Consider the following 15,826-nt stretch of genomic DNA (forward strand, 5'->3'; position numbering starts at 1 on the left):
GAAAGAAAGGATCAAACTTATGGAATCTAAAACAGTCCTACAAGATGCGCTGACCGCTCTATAGGAGACATTGATAAAGCTTCAAGAGACTGAAAACCTTGAAAAGAAGGCAGAAGAACAGACCAAGGAGGAATTTAAGCCAAAAGAGATACCAGAGCCTAGACCTCAGCGCGACTTAGGCTCTTACTACAACCTTCTTGAAGGAGGGAAAATCATCCCACAAAAGTTTGGAGTCCCTCTTTTCTTTGAGCTAGAAAAGGAAAGAGTAAGGACCCATACATGGATGCAGATTGCAAAATCAAGAGGGGTGGAAGACATTGGGCACATGGAAAACAAATTGAGGGAAGTGGGCAAAGAATTGAGCACGGTCAGGCATACAGAAAGCATCAGAAGAGCTCAATTAGAGGCAGAAAATGAAATGTTAAAGAAGCAGCTGCAAGAAAGAGAACCCCAGGGAGAAAATGAGCTGTCAATCTTAAAAAGACAACAACAGGAAGAGGAACCCCAGGCAGACAGTGAGACATTAATAAGACAAAAAAAGGAAAGGGAATCCCAGGAAGAAAATGAGGTGTTGATCTTAAGAAGGCAGCTACAGGAAAGGGAAGCCCAATTAGCCTGCATGGATAGATGGGCTATGGAGGCATTACAGTGCAAGTAGCCAACCAAATCATATGCAGTGCACCTCAAGGATCAGTGGCTCCAATTTCAGATCAAGACACTGACCCGGAGGGGTACAATACCTTTTCAGGATTATGGCCAATTCATGAATCTATGTGATCACAGTTCAGATGAGGACAAAGCAAAGCTGGCAGAATTTTACTTGCACAACATGGACCTTACTGATATGAACCTATGGGATCCCAATGATGTGTTAGGAGACTTGCAACTAATGGCCATGGAATCTTGGATGAGCCATGAAGAGAAAAGGGCAGTAGAGATCCAAAAAATGATGTCAAAATAGTTGAATAAACCCCTGATCATTAGAGCAGAACCGATAGACCCCATGGCTCTCATCGATGCCTACCAACACCTCGTAGCTAATCCTCAAAGTGTCCCCGAATATGTTGATAAGCAGGCCTAGGCTATTGCACATTTCGAGGACATAGAGAGAATGTTTGGAGATGACTGCATTCATGCCTGCATGAGATGGTGGAACACATTTCCACACAACCTATGGATTAGGGAGTATCACTCCCGAAACAGGATGAGGGAAGCCATGAGGAGAGTGCCATTTTATAAGCACTCTATGCAAAGTTTGAAAGCCAATTGGATTGGCCTCAAATTCAGTCCTCCACTGCTGCTAGGACTGCTAGAAGGAGTAAAAGAGGAGGAAGAAAAGAAACAATGGGAAGAGGTGGATAGAAAGGCAGGATTCCATGATAAAGAGGAAGATATCACATCAGAAGCATGGGACATTAGGGAATCTGTGAAGCCATCAAGGATGAAGAGTTAGGCTAGTTTCTTAGAGGATGAGCAACCCATTCATTAGGGGGGTGATGATGAGCCCCAGAAATGGGTAATTATATGGGATCTTTTTTCCTCTTAATTCAACTTAATCCACCATTCTCATTAGTTTATTGTATTTTTTTGAATATATTTATGCTAATAGAGTGAATTGGGTTTATGCAGACTTTTTGGTCAATTTTGGTCAAAGTCAAGGGATTTATGAGCAAATGGCAGTAAATACTCGAGGAAAATAGGGAAGAGGGTTTGTACGGGGGTGTCTCCTTCATTTATTACCCCTTTCCTCAAATCCTCCATCAACAACTCAGAGCACAAGGTCCACATTGATGCATCCAAGGGGCAACTAAGAAAGTAAAGAAGGATTGTTGTTTATCTCCAATTCTGGGAGGTCGAGCTCCTTGATTTTTGGAGGACTGTTGGAGGAGTCCATTTGTATAAATAGGGGGGCTTAGAGCCTCAGTAGGTTAGCCAGTCATTAGTAGAATTTTCGCACTTTTGTGCAGCACTTGTTCAGCTTATTTTTGAGCTTCTTTTTTAGAACAATTTATGTAATGTGACTATTCCTTTTGATAATGAAGATGAAATAGTTTTTGAGCCAGCACTAATCTCTTTCAGAGGGCTGAAGCTCTTGGGTTAGGGCCCAACCCAAGCTGCCCAACACCTCTTGCTTTGTACTTATATGTTTTTGCTTCAGTGCATGAGTTAATTTCTGTTACATAGATTCATTTTACTTTGTTTAGATTAGGTTGCTTTTGATGGTTTGCATAGCTATTTTTGTTTCAGTTTCTCAAGTAGATAAATGCAGTGATAGACTAAGATTCAAAAAGGCGAACAGCAGGCCCTAATATCCTTTCTCCCTTTCTAGGACTATGATTCGAGGTCAAGGCACTACTGCTGCCTCCAAAAACATAGTTTTGCTCTCCCATGCAATTTCTAGTGTGATGACTTGATTTAGAAAGATTAATGTATTGCTTCAGATTCAGTGGCCTAGATCATTCCCTGTTCTTTTATAATAGATCTCTCTGCATGCTTTTCTATTCAAAGGTTACCGTTCAGCATTTTATGTTTGTAGGTTAGAAATTAGGTCAAGCTAGAGAACTTTATGTTTTCATGGTATAGTTAATCTTTTCTTTGATCAGTTTTTGTAAGTATATGTGCAGATCTCTTGTAGGACACCACAGCTCACCATACATCCATAAAGCAGCTAGCACCAGCTCACTTCCCACAGTTTTCCCAAGTCATTGCAACATTTCGCTAATCTGCGCTAATTTATGCATTTTTCTCCATAAGCTTCCCTCTTTCCATTTGAACAAATCCAACCACCATGTTCCCTCTTTATCTTCCTTTATAGGCTCCAGACACCTCAACACCTTCATCTAGCCTTCAGTTACTCTTTTCCATCATTTTTCCACCTTCAAAACTTCCAAAAGTAGCTCTCGGTCCCCTCCTGTAGATCCCCTGCAGCCTCCTATAGAACTCCCTGTAAGTGGTTTTTCAAAATCCGATTGAAATGGGAGTCTTCAGAAGGGTACTAGGGGCTTCTTAAGACCTCTCCACACATTACTCCACCTCTGTAAAAACCAAGTCCATCTTCCTTCGCCACCAAACCTCTGCACAATCACAACTAGATAAACTACAAGCATAGTAATTTCACATAAAAACACTCAAAAGCATAAAAAGATGTTTTCTTCTCATTTATTTTCAGAAGTAGCTTGAATAAATGTAATTTACCTTTTTCAGTAGTCAATGGCACTCATCACATCAGTTTCTATCTCTTTTTCTGCAAAAGTAGGGTTAGTTGGATAAATAAGGGTTTGCTAGGGTTTGCCTTCCATTCCAGTGTTCTTTCTTTTTCTGCAAGTAGAATAGTCCTCATAGAGTTAACTTTTTTTCCTCACAGTTAAAAGCTTCTTCTGAGAATTCATAGAAGTTGGATTAAGCTCTTAGTAATCTTGCACCAGCTGACCAAGTGACAGCCTGCAGTCAGAGCTAGTACTTGTGCATATAGCACCGTCGCTTCCAAGTTTGTTACGAACTACCGGGTTGATAAAAGTAAAGCAGGAAGCCCCAAGAGTTGTAGAATTATTGCTGCAATACTGGTGCTCACCACTTTGCCTTATCTTTTGATGTGCTTTAGTCACACAGGTCCATAAACTGCCTATAATCTTGGAAAGGCATTGTCCCTATTTGTGCCAAAGTCTTTATCAGAAATTACAACCATTGGTCTTTGAGATATAGGCCACAGAATTTTGATGGTGTCGTACATTGAAATGCCTCCATGGACCAGCGGGCCATGCATGCCAGTTGGGTCTCTTTCTCTTGCAGCTATCTTCTTAGCAATTCATTTTTAGTTTCAAGGTGGCTTCTTGTGATTGCTTCTCTGTGTCTAACAACACTTAACTCTCTGCCCATTTCTCTGAGTTTGTTCTCCATATGGCCAATATCCTCAACTCCTTTGGATTTGGTAATTTGCATCCACCTATGGGTCCTTATTCTTTCTTTCTCTAATTCAAAGAATAGTGGAATTGCAAATTTTTGTGGAATTATGCTTCCCCCCTCAAGAATATTGTAGTAGGAGCTAAGACTGGGCTGGGGATCAGTTTCTAGTAGTTTTGTTTCTTCCTCCTTTCCCTGTGGCTGTCCTTCTACCCTTTTTTCAAGCTTTTGGGTCTCCTGTAGTTTTGACAGGGTCTCCTGTAGAACCATCTATGCCTCCTGTAGGACTATTTTTGAGTCTTGTAGTTCTACCTTTTCTTTCCATGTAGGAAATCTAGTAGTCCCCCTTTCATATGTGGTAGGTGCCTTGGAAGGGGATTCTTTTCCTTGGGCAAAGGTTGAATCTTCAATAATAATTGGCACTTTAGAAGAAGGTTGGGATTTCCCCATTTTGATTCTTGTGCTCTTCCTAGCCCTGAAATACATTAAGGTCTGCCTCTTCCTCTTCTGTTTTGGCTTAATTGGTGTGCTGAGAGTAGTGAGAGTAGCTGTTGCCTCTCTTTCTAGAGTCTCAGGGGACACTTCTGTCTTTTCTACCCCTTTTTATCCTCCTTATGTCTCTTTCTCTGTCTCTATTTTCTTTGTTTCTCCCTGTTCTATTTCTTCAGCTTTCTCCTCCTCTATTTTGGTTTCTTCCTTTTTCCCTTCTTGTTCTTCTAAATCACTAGTTGCTTCACCTTCTCCCCCTTGCTTCTCTTCCTCCTCACTGCCAGTAGGACTGATATCATAGGTCAAGGTCTTTATGTCATCTTCAGCTGTCATGTTTTGGAAGATTTCCCATGCTATAGGGAGTGTAATTGTATGAGGGGTTTCTTCCACTAAAATTTTGATTAACCCATGGTGAGCTAGTTGCTCTGGAATTCCTGGTTTTACTTTAGTACTGGATTCAATGAGGGACTGCAGGAGGAAGTAGGGGATGCTGAGCTTCTGAGGGGCTGGAGTGTCCATGCTATACCTTAATTCATGAAGGATTATAAAGTGGTAACCATAGACAATGGTGTACCGCCCCTCACAGGAAATATTCTTGATTATTTGATAGCTAACCTCATCCCAAGGATATGGTATGTTATCCCTTCTTATGCCATTTTTATCTTCATCAGGGATCTCATTGTTTTGGAAGAATTTTTTCTTGGCAGCTTGGACAATTGGTTTTTCATCCTTACTCCAAGGCAACCCAAGAGGAAGGATAGTGACCCTACTGATAAATTCAGGGGTTATCTCCATGGAAAGGCCTATGAAGGTGACAGTGGCTTGTGTTCTGGTGTGACGAACCAAAGAGTGGGAAAATTCTTGAGCAATTTTCTCATCAAACCCTCAAAATTTCTCAAAAAATTTCATCGATTTGCTCTTGTGAATATGTCCACTACTTGGGGATGTGCATGGAGCCTGGAGGAGTTGGTGGGCTCCTTCCTCATAAAACCTCCTGTCATTTTGTTTTGATTTCTTAGGAAACCAAATGTGGAGATGAAGACAACAATTTTTTAACAAAAACAGAGAGACTATGTTTTTTTTTTAAGAAATAAACAACAATTTTTTTATGTATTTCCTCCACCTAAAAACTTTATTTCCTCCTCAAAATTAAATCATTGCTTGTATATTTTGATATTCAGTGGGGGTATGCAAAGAACCTACCTCTCCAACCTTAGAATTTTGTTGAAACCCGTGTTTTCTCTCTTCAAAACAACTCACTGGCCCTCTTGTAGAAGACTGTTGTCCCTCCTGTAGAATTTCTGTAGGTTCTCCTGTAGAACCTGTAAGTGCTCCTGTAGAAAATGTCGAAAGCAGGGATATGGGAGAGATCAATGGAGAATGATGGTTACGAGGCTGTGGGGGCATGAAAAGGTTGCAGGAGTGGAGTTTCGAGGAGAGAATGAAGGAAAAGGTGGTGAGAGTGCTCGGGGAGAAGTACTTATTGATTTTTATGGATATTTCCAGTGATGGAGGGTGAGCTAGCCAAGTGTACGTTGGCCATATTCGGATAGTTGGTCCCCACCTACCCTTTCATTATAGCCCTTTCATTGTAATCATCCTTCATGATTGCATCGGAGTTCACACTTCCTCCACTGCATGTCCTTGACATCTCTCTTGAGTTGACTATGCGCACATGTGGGTGACATCTTCGAATGAGTGGAGTCAACTAGATGAAGGTGGCCAAGTTAACTGGCCACCTTTCCCTCGTTCAACCTCAACCATCTCATTACTATTGCATGCCTTCTAATTACACAAATCCAAACAGAGGAGCAGGTTAGTTACTTACCTGAGATCCGAATGCATTCGATGTGAGGTGTTGTGGCTCTCTCTCTTTGTTGCATGCCTTTGTTGATTTTGATGCATGATGTATGCTAGTTGATATGTGGCTGTGCTTTATGTAGGTTCCTCTCTAGCTAGATCTGATCTTCAGGTGTCTTCTTCAACCTTCATATTTGCACCTTCTTGCTGCTGATGCTGGATTTTAATGGGATCAGCTACTGCAGGAATTCCTACAGAAGATCCTGTAGCTGCATCTCCCTTTGAAACTTCATCTTCTTTCTGTGCTTGGAGCTGTGAGGATGATTCCAGAGATGTAGATAGAGATGGAAAGGTAATAGGTAGGCTTTAATGGAGGTGGATGGTGTTGCTCCCTTTCTTATTTTTTGTTTCTTTCTTTTTCCTAAAAAACTGTTTTTCTATGTTTTTCTTGGGTAGGAAGAAGAATGATGCTTAGGATGTGATGAAGGCTTGGAAATGATGGCAAGAAGGTTTGAATACTATAGGAGGATTTATATATCTTTTATGAAGCTTCAGTGTCCCTCAAACTACCTTTTATATCCATTTCTCGCTCTTTATAATTCCTACAGGAGCCTCCTATATAAAACACAGAGCTTCCTGTAGAAAACACAGTTTTTGAGAAAGAAGCACAGTGAGGTGAAAAGAATGCCAAGAATGATGGAGAAAGGTGTGGGAAGGTAGGATAGGTGCTGGTATTGGTTTCAAGGTTCACTTGGCACCTTCTTCTGCTCTCTGTAGTCCTCCTGCAAACCTGCAATGCAACTAGAAATTCTTTTTTTTTTTTTAAACAACCAGGGTGCCTCAGAGAGGTTTTCACCCTAATTGCCTACCTTGGGCGCCTCCAAGGGAGGTTTTCACCCAGGGATCTTATTTTCTTTCTTCTCTTTTTTTAACATCACTGGTCTGCCTCAGAAGAGGTTTTCAACCCAATGATGGGACTCAAGCGCCTCATGGAGGTTTTCACTTGAGTCCTTATTTTTTATTTTTTTTTCTTTTCCTTCAGTGAGTGGGTGAAGTGGAGGTTAAGACATGCTCCACTACCATCACTGTCTTATTCAAATATTTAATGAACCCTCGCTTGGAGAGGGGTTTCTTGTAGACTTTCAACCGGTATCCACTGACAAGCATGGGGATGGCTTCATCATCAATGGTTCTGATCAGAACTGAACCATTGTCATTACATTTATCCACAATGTAGGGTCTCATCCATCTTGTCCTCAGCTTTCCCTTGAAATCTTTGTATCTTAAATCATAGAGTAGTGCCCAATCTCCCTCTTGGAATTGCTTCTCCTTGATTTTTTTTCATGCCATATCTTTCTCTGAAGCTTAAATACTTTTGTATGGAGAAGGGCCTACATTTTGTGTTCATCCAATCCTTTGAGCTGGAGTAATCTTTATTTCTATTCATGGTTGAGGTCTAGATCCAACTGAGCTGCCATCCTTAGGGTATTGAATTCAAATTATATTGACAGCAAAGCCTTCTTCCCATAGACCAGCTCATAGGGTGTGAACCTTGTAGTAGTCTTCCATGTTGTGTTGTAGGCCCAAGTGGCCTCAATTAACCTGTCTGCCCAGTCTTTTCTACTGCTGCTCACTACCTTTGTCAGGATCCCTTCTAATGCTCTGTTAGTGACCTCCACCTACTCATTGGCTTGTGGATGGTAAGGGGTGGAAGTCCTGTGCTTGATTCTATAATGTGTGAGCAAGTCTTCAATCAAATTGGAAGTGAATTGGTTGCCTTGATCCGTGGCCAACTCTCTTGGATACCCAAACTTGTAGAATATGTTCTTTCTCAAAAATTCAGCTACTTTTTCCTCTGTCACTACTTTGATTGCTTTTGTCTCTACCCACTTTGTCAAGTAATTGGTGCACACAATGATGTATTGCTTCTGCTTTGAAGGAGGGCTGATAGGCCCCACAAAGTCCATGCCCCTCTTCTCAAATGGCTCAAAGGTCACTTAAGGTTGAATGGGCATTTCATCCTTTGGAGTAGGCTCCCCATCCTTTGACACCGATCACACTGGTTGGTAAATATCCTCACATCCCGATGAAGAGTGGGCCAATAATAGCCTGCTTGTAGTATCTTGAAGGTAGTTCTTTTTACTGCAAAATGACCTCCACAAGGCCTGTCATGACAGGTCAGGAGGATGTCAAATGCCTCGTCCTCCTTGACACATCTTCTCAAGATCTGATCTGGGCCAAGTTTGAAGAGATTGCCCCCAATCCAACTGAAAGGGGCGCTTTTCCTTACTATCTTTCTCTTCTCTTTTAAGGACAGGTGTGGTGGGAACTATGCTGAAACCAAGTAGTTTGCTATATCAGTAAACCATGGAGAGAGTATTGAGATAGCGAATAGGTGTTCATCTGGAATTTGATCATCCACCATTCCTTTTTCACCTACAGGAAAATTTACTATAGACAAAAAGTCAGCAACAACATTTTCTTATCAGGCTTATCAACAATGGTCAAATCAAATTGCTGCAGTAAAAGCAACCATCTAATAATGCGAGCATTTACATCCAGTTTGTTCATTAGATATCTAATTGCAACATGATCAGTGTGCACAAAGGTTTGATAGCCTATGATATCATGTCTGAATTTGTTCAAGGAATGCATGACAGCTAGGAGCTCCTTCTTGGTCACTGTATAGTTTAACTCCGCCTTTGACAAGTTTTTTCTTATAAAGTATATGGCATAAGGAAAAATTTCATCAATTTTTCCCAAGGCTACTCCTATTTCTTTGTTCGAGGCATCAGTGTGAATGTGGAAAGGTAGAGCCCAGTTTAGGCCTCTCAAAATGGGGGCAGTCACGAGTTTTCTCTTCAAGGTGTCTAGGGCTTCTTGACAATTATCTGACCATATAAACTCGACATCTTTACCTAAAAGGCCAAACAACAGAGAGGTTAGCTTGCTGAAATCTTTAATGAATCCCTGGTAATACGTAGCTAAGCCTAGGAAACTTCTGACATCTCTCACCTTTTGAGGAGGTGGGACCCTTTGGATGATGGCGATTTTGTTGGGGTCCACCTGCAATCCTCGTTGAGATATTGCATGACCTAGCACGGTCCCTTCAGTCATCAAAAATCCACATTTTTCCGCACTGAGGGACAGGTTAATCTCAATACATTTGTCTAGAACTTTTCCTAGATTAGATAAGGCTTCATGAAAGTTAGAGCCAAAAGGATTAAAGTCATCCATGTATATCTCTACTGCATCATGAACTAATTTAGAAAATATACTCATTACCTCTCTTTGGAAAGTGGCTAGAGTGTTACACAAACCAAAAGGAAGGACCTAGCATGCAAAGATACCCCAAGGACAAGTGAAAGTGGTCTTATCTTGGTCTTCTAGATTGATTTGAATCTGATTGTACCCGCTGAACCCATCTAGGAAAGAGAAAAACTTGTTCCCTCCCAGACTGTCTAACACTTGATCTATGAAAGGTAAAGGAAGATGGTCCTTTTCAATGGCTTTGTTCAATTCCTGATAGTCAACACTGATTCTCCACTTACCATTTTTCTTTGGCACTAGCACCAAAGGAGAGACCCATTCATTGTTAGAGATGGGATAGATGAATCCTGCATCAAGCAATTTCTATGGTTCTTCCTTAACAATATCTTTAAGTGTTGGATTCATCCTCCTTTGAGGCTGCCTGATTGGCTTGCAACCCTCCTTGATGTATATATGATGAGTACAGACTAAAGGGTGCACTCCCTTCTTCTCCTTATAACTCCAGGCAAAGGCATCTAAGTGCTTTCTCAGCAGGCTACACAGTTCCTTCTCCTAGGAAGTGGATAGGGATGGATTGATTCTCAAGGTTCTTTCGGGTCTGAACTCTATATTCTTAATACAGAGAGAAGTGGAGTCAGCCACACAGAGATCAGTTGGGGGGTTGTTTTGGGTTTCTCTTACTATGTCCTCTAAGGGTGATACAATGGGAGGCAAATTTTGAATCAGATTTTCAATCATATCATCCTCATCTTGTTGTTTCCCTCCCCCATGGAGATTCCTAATGTACAAAGCAGTGAAAGAATAAACTTCATCCTCATCTTGCTCCTCCAACCATAGAGGTAGATCATGTTCCAACAAGGGTTGGGCAGGAGGATATAGGATTAACTTCTTGGACATAAGTCCATTCTTTATGGTCATGTTCCCAGCTCGACAGTTGATGTAGGCATCGATGGTAGCCAACCAGGGTCTTCCTAGAATGAGAGGATACCTAGTGAGCTTTACCTTTGGCTGGAGAACTAAGAAATGAGCAGAGTACTCCCAAGAATCAATGGAGACCATCACATCTTCCATAATCAACAATGTAAAATTTGGAACGGAACTGATAATGTTACCTGTTTCGTAGAGATAGCAAAAAAGTGACCTAATTTTGAAAAGGGGTGATGCAGAACACACATTTTTTTTTTAGAGCATAGTTTTTGGCACTTTAATTTTTTTTATGTACATTACGTTTTAGAATGGTAGTGATTTTCATGCTGATTTTAAAAAGTGGGTATTCTGTATCAGACCCTTTTTTTAAAAGACCTATTTTTTGACTTTAAATTTTCTAATGTATGAAATGTAAATAATTATTTTGTAAATTTAATAATTTTTGAAGTGGTCGTTTTCTTCATATTTTCTTGTTTTTTATTTTAATTTTAATTTTTTTGTAGTGATGTTTTTATTGTTTTGCATTTTTAAATTAGAAAGTCAATATTTTGAATTTTCGATATTCTACATATTTATACATCTTTAATTAGTTTTTCAATCCACATGAAATAATTGTTTCTAAAAAACAATATTTTTTAACAATGGACATAAAAATAATCATTTTTAACATAAATATAACTAAAAAAACTACACGTTTTGATAGTTTTTTGCTAGAATTGACATGTCAAAATCACAATTTTTATACAAAAATTTTAACTAAAAATGGTTAAATAATAGTTTTTTTTATGAATTTCATGTCAAAAAAATAATAATAATCACTTTTTTTAAAGAAAAGATGGTAATGCAAGCACATAGAACCAATAAATAAGATTTCAAAGATGCAAGAGAATGTTATTGCCTAGGGACAAATCTTTAGTATCTCTACAAACAAGCTACACCAAAACCATAAAAAAAACTAAGCAAGTTATTAAACCTTCCTAATTTTAGTTTATTAAGCATAGGTCACTATGTGTTAAATATCATAGTCTAAAAATAAAATAAGTAACTTGCACCTCAAACTTACGTTGAAAAGAAACATTAATACAAATGATCCAATTTCAATTGAGAACAATAGTTTATTATAAGGGAAACAAAAAGAACGAACCCTTCTAATTCTAATTGAAACGAAGAGAAAATTTCAATATAAAAAACTCAACACCCATATCTAAATACATTATCACCGCATCTCTTTGACTACAAATCAAGCACTGGAGAAAATTTTTAATATAAAAACCTGAGTGCTCATATATAGATACATCAACACCCCATCTTTTTGAGTAAAAATCAAGCGCTCCTCTTTGTACACTAAAAAGGAGGGATGAATCAATCTATCTTGGTTTATGAGGAGCAATGAAAGGATTTTTTTTTATAATCTTCTAGTTTAGATCGACTAAATAAAAAGGTCTAATAAATAATCATTTAGTTTGGGTTGTTGTTTCTAAAAGGGTATGGCCCAAAGCTTAATTATGTCCAATGTCACTTTATAATCTAATGATATGTAAGAAAGATCTCTTCCACTTGAATTAGAAAGACACCAGAAACCTCACATACTCAAAACAAACCTATTGAAAACCAATTTGATTCAATAGACCTAATTAAAACAAACATACAAGAGAATGTAAAAATGAACATTTGAGTATACTCAAATCTTGAAATTTGTGATCCCAATTCATAATTCTTTATTTATTTCTATCTCATCATACATTAATTATTTTAGCAAAAGAAAAAGACACCTACATTTCTATCTTATTCGGAGTTCATTATTTTGGAAAAAAGAAAGAAACCTATGTGTTCATCTAAAAGATGGAGAAGAGCTAAACCGTGTTAGATTGTCTCTTTTTCTTTCACAATACACACCAATAACCATTCTTTTTTGCTTGCCAAGATTATTTAGCATCAAAAAATATCTGACAATGGAAGATGGGAAAATATTGTGTCATACACAATGATTGGAAAATATTGTGTTATACCCAATGAAAAAAAGGATGGGAAGGAAACAAATAGATGTGGCAGATCCATGGGTGAAAAAGAAAAGTCATAAATACTATATTGCAGATTTTTATAATTGCTTGCAAACTTGGCATAGATGCCTAATCTATGCATCATGAATAAGAGATTTGGATAGGTTATAATTCCAAGGAGAGGAGATAGATCACATATCAAACCAAATTTGATATGAAACCTTATTGGTTAACCTTAGTCTGGTTTTTGTTGAGAAGAAATACCATGAATATGGTTAGAAATAATCAAACAATGTAATCTAATCAACGTTTATGGATTGATTATTTATTTATATCTTAGTCATAATTAATTATTAAAAAACAAAAGAAAGAAAGAAAGACGTTTATGGATTGATTATTCATTTATATAATTGTTCCAAAAAAACGAAAGAAAAAAAGAAAGAAGGACCTACATGTTCATTGAGAAGAAACGACCAAATTGGATTCTTCACTTTTTCTTCTGCCATATTTTATACATGCACCCACACCCTAGTAAATTTGATACATGCACTCGTAAGCGACTACTATAATATTTGGGACTATAAAGTAAACGTCCTTTGCATATAAAAATGAAAGTGGATTTGTGAAAATGTAAAATGACGGAAAATATATAAAATGGATTTATGAAATATTAAAAATGGACTCAGTAGAATTATATACTACACATTATAAATACCAAAATTTATTTGAAAATAAAAATGACAACACATCCTTAAGGGATAGATCCAGTCATAATTCAATAATAAAAGTCATCTCCAATGTAGCGTAATCTGCAACAAGGTCGCCCCAATTGCGGGGTTTGTTTTCATGGAGGATAATCTCAAATGTAGCCACCCAGTTTGTAATATTTTTTATGTTGTTTTCATTGAGGATTTACCTCAAATCCGGACGTCAAGATTGCAATAATCCCAATTTTGTAATTTGGGTACTTAAAAACTACACGATGGTTTTTGAATCGAAATAAATTATCAGAATTTCATAATTGCGATTTAAATCATAAATTGATTAAATTACAAAAAATGGTTATTGAATCGAAATAGATTATCAGAATTGCAATTTAAACCATAAGTTGATCAAATTACAAAAGTTTTTGTGATGCATGCAACCATGTGGATTCTTCTTATTCCAAAAACTGAAATACAGACAATCGTTTGCCTTAATGTACCCAGACAATCGTTTGCCTTAATGTACCCAACGATCTATACATCTACAGCTGCTATTGTGCAGAACATTCTTGAAATCCAATAAGCTTGCATAATAACTTAGAACCAATATCTATTGTATGAGCTTCAATAATAACAACGAATATAGCTTTCTGCAACTTAGAAATTTGTTGTCAAATCCTTGATCTCCTCTGAAGAGATCCTCTGTTATTTTCCAGCAAAATCATTATTAGTTGTCAGGAAAAACATACAATGGCACTCCTTTCTTTTTCGCATAGGTACACATGGACAATTCCAAAATCCTTGTTCTACCTCTGCACCTTTATCATCATAATGTCCAAAATCCTTGTTCTACCTCTGCACCTTTATCATCATAATGCCTGCAAGAACATAAAGGTGCGCCTAAGGTATCTTTATGTTCTACCAAACCCTTAATAACAACAGAAGTAGCTGCTTTATCAACACAAAAGTATGTGTCTGACCGGCGAGCATACTGTTCAGAAAATTTCCTCATTATTTCAACAGATTTGTCAGAAGGTTCCACTTTATCTCGGATTCACTTCGGGTATTTGGATTGAGTCCTGGAATTTGCGGACGACTTGAGAGAGGCGACACTCAGATTTGAAATGGAAGTGTTGATAATACTCGCTATGTTACCAGAAACGGGACGGGAGCTTTCGTTTCCGGAAAAAAACGTACACAAAACGATACGACACGGAAAACGGTGTTTTGTACGGCCGTTTTCGTTTCTCGGTCCAAGAAACTGTTTCTCCAGAAACGAATACAGTTTTCTGAGAAACGTTGTTCTGGTTCTTTTGTGATGTACCGAGGTTGGTTTTCGAAGGCAGTTGCATGGTTTGCAAAACGCTGTTCTGGTTCTTTTGTGAGTATCCAGGTTGGTTTTTGAAGGCAGTTGCATGGTTTGCTATTAGAAGTAGAACATGGGAAGTCCAATTTTGGCCGTTTTATTTTAGAAACGGCGAGTCATATTATATAGCAATCCAAATTTAGTGGGTGTTAGTGTTTAAGATGTTTGAAAATTGGCTATATATGTGGCCGTGATTGGGGAAAAAGACTCTCGGTTTGGGGAAGAAGACTTCAGTTTTGTTGGAAAGGGAATTATTGCCTAGGGTGTATATGGCAAAGGTCAGCGATATATCGCTAAGGAACTCTGGTGGAACGAGATGAGCCTATGAGAAATTAAGGTTGCATAAAAGCACCTCTTTCATAAAATTGATTTTAAAGGAAATCGTGGTCATTAAACAGGCGTAGTGTATAGAAGTTGGGTGAAAAAATATTTCCTTAACAATATTAACCATTTAGGGATTTCTTTATCAAAATTATGTTATTTTAAATGCAGTCATGGATGTGTAGTTACTGTTATGATTTTTCATTTTTTAATATTATCTTTTTCTCAATTTTTGTGTTCTTCTATTTAAAAATGCATTTAGTGTATGGTTTCATCGTATTTAATCTTATACAAAATTATAAATTTAAATTTAAATGTGGAGCGTTACGTTATATATAATTTTATAAACGAGTGGTTAAATATAAATAATAATTTAGTAAACTTCATTCACAAACAAAAATAATATTATCTATCAATTTAGTATCTAGTCCAATTATACTTTCAAAATATATTATTTTTATTATTATAAAGATTAATTTACTATTATAATATATTAATAATAAAATATTGAATTTAGTATCTAGTTCAAGTATATTTTTAAAATATATTATATTTATTTTTATAACGATTAATTTACTATTATAATGGATTAATAATAATTTTTTGAAAGTTTACTAATAACTTTGTTTAGGTTTTCTCTCTAAACACTAGTTGTAGCACTGGAGAAAGTGGCACTCCTTTTTATACTAAGTTTGTTGCAGGTGGCAATAGTTCCGGACAATCCTCTACTTCTAACTCTATTCCCAATGGAGATCTGCTCAATCTTCACAATCTTGTTACCAAACCATGGAAACGAAAACCCATTAAATGCCTTCTAAATGTTAATAGACCCCAAATTTGAAGTCCACTCAAGTCACGTCAGAGAATATATACAATATATCGAGAAGTTTTTAGGGAACTGGCCTTAAAAAAAATCCCACTCTAAGTAGGTCCAAATCAAGTGTAAATGCAAAGGCCAAATCAAGCTTGAATTCAATACCATGGGTTTCTTCACCATTGTATTTTCCATCCTAGAGGATCAAACATGGATATTCTATAATGGCCCATGT

The sequence above is a fragment of the Pinus tabuliformis genome, chromosome 6 (assembly GCF_031772625.1).
Source record: "Pinus tabuliformis cultivar Carrire ecotype Pingquan chromosome 6, CPIR1, whole genome shotgun sequence".
Classification (NCBI taxonomy): Eukaryota; Viridiplantae; Streptophyta; class Pinopsida; order Pinales; family Pinaceae; genus Pinus; species Pinus tabuliformis.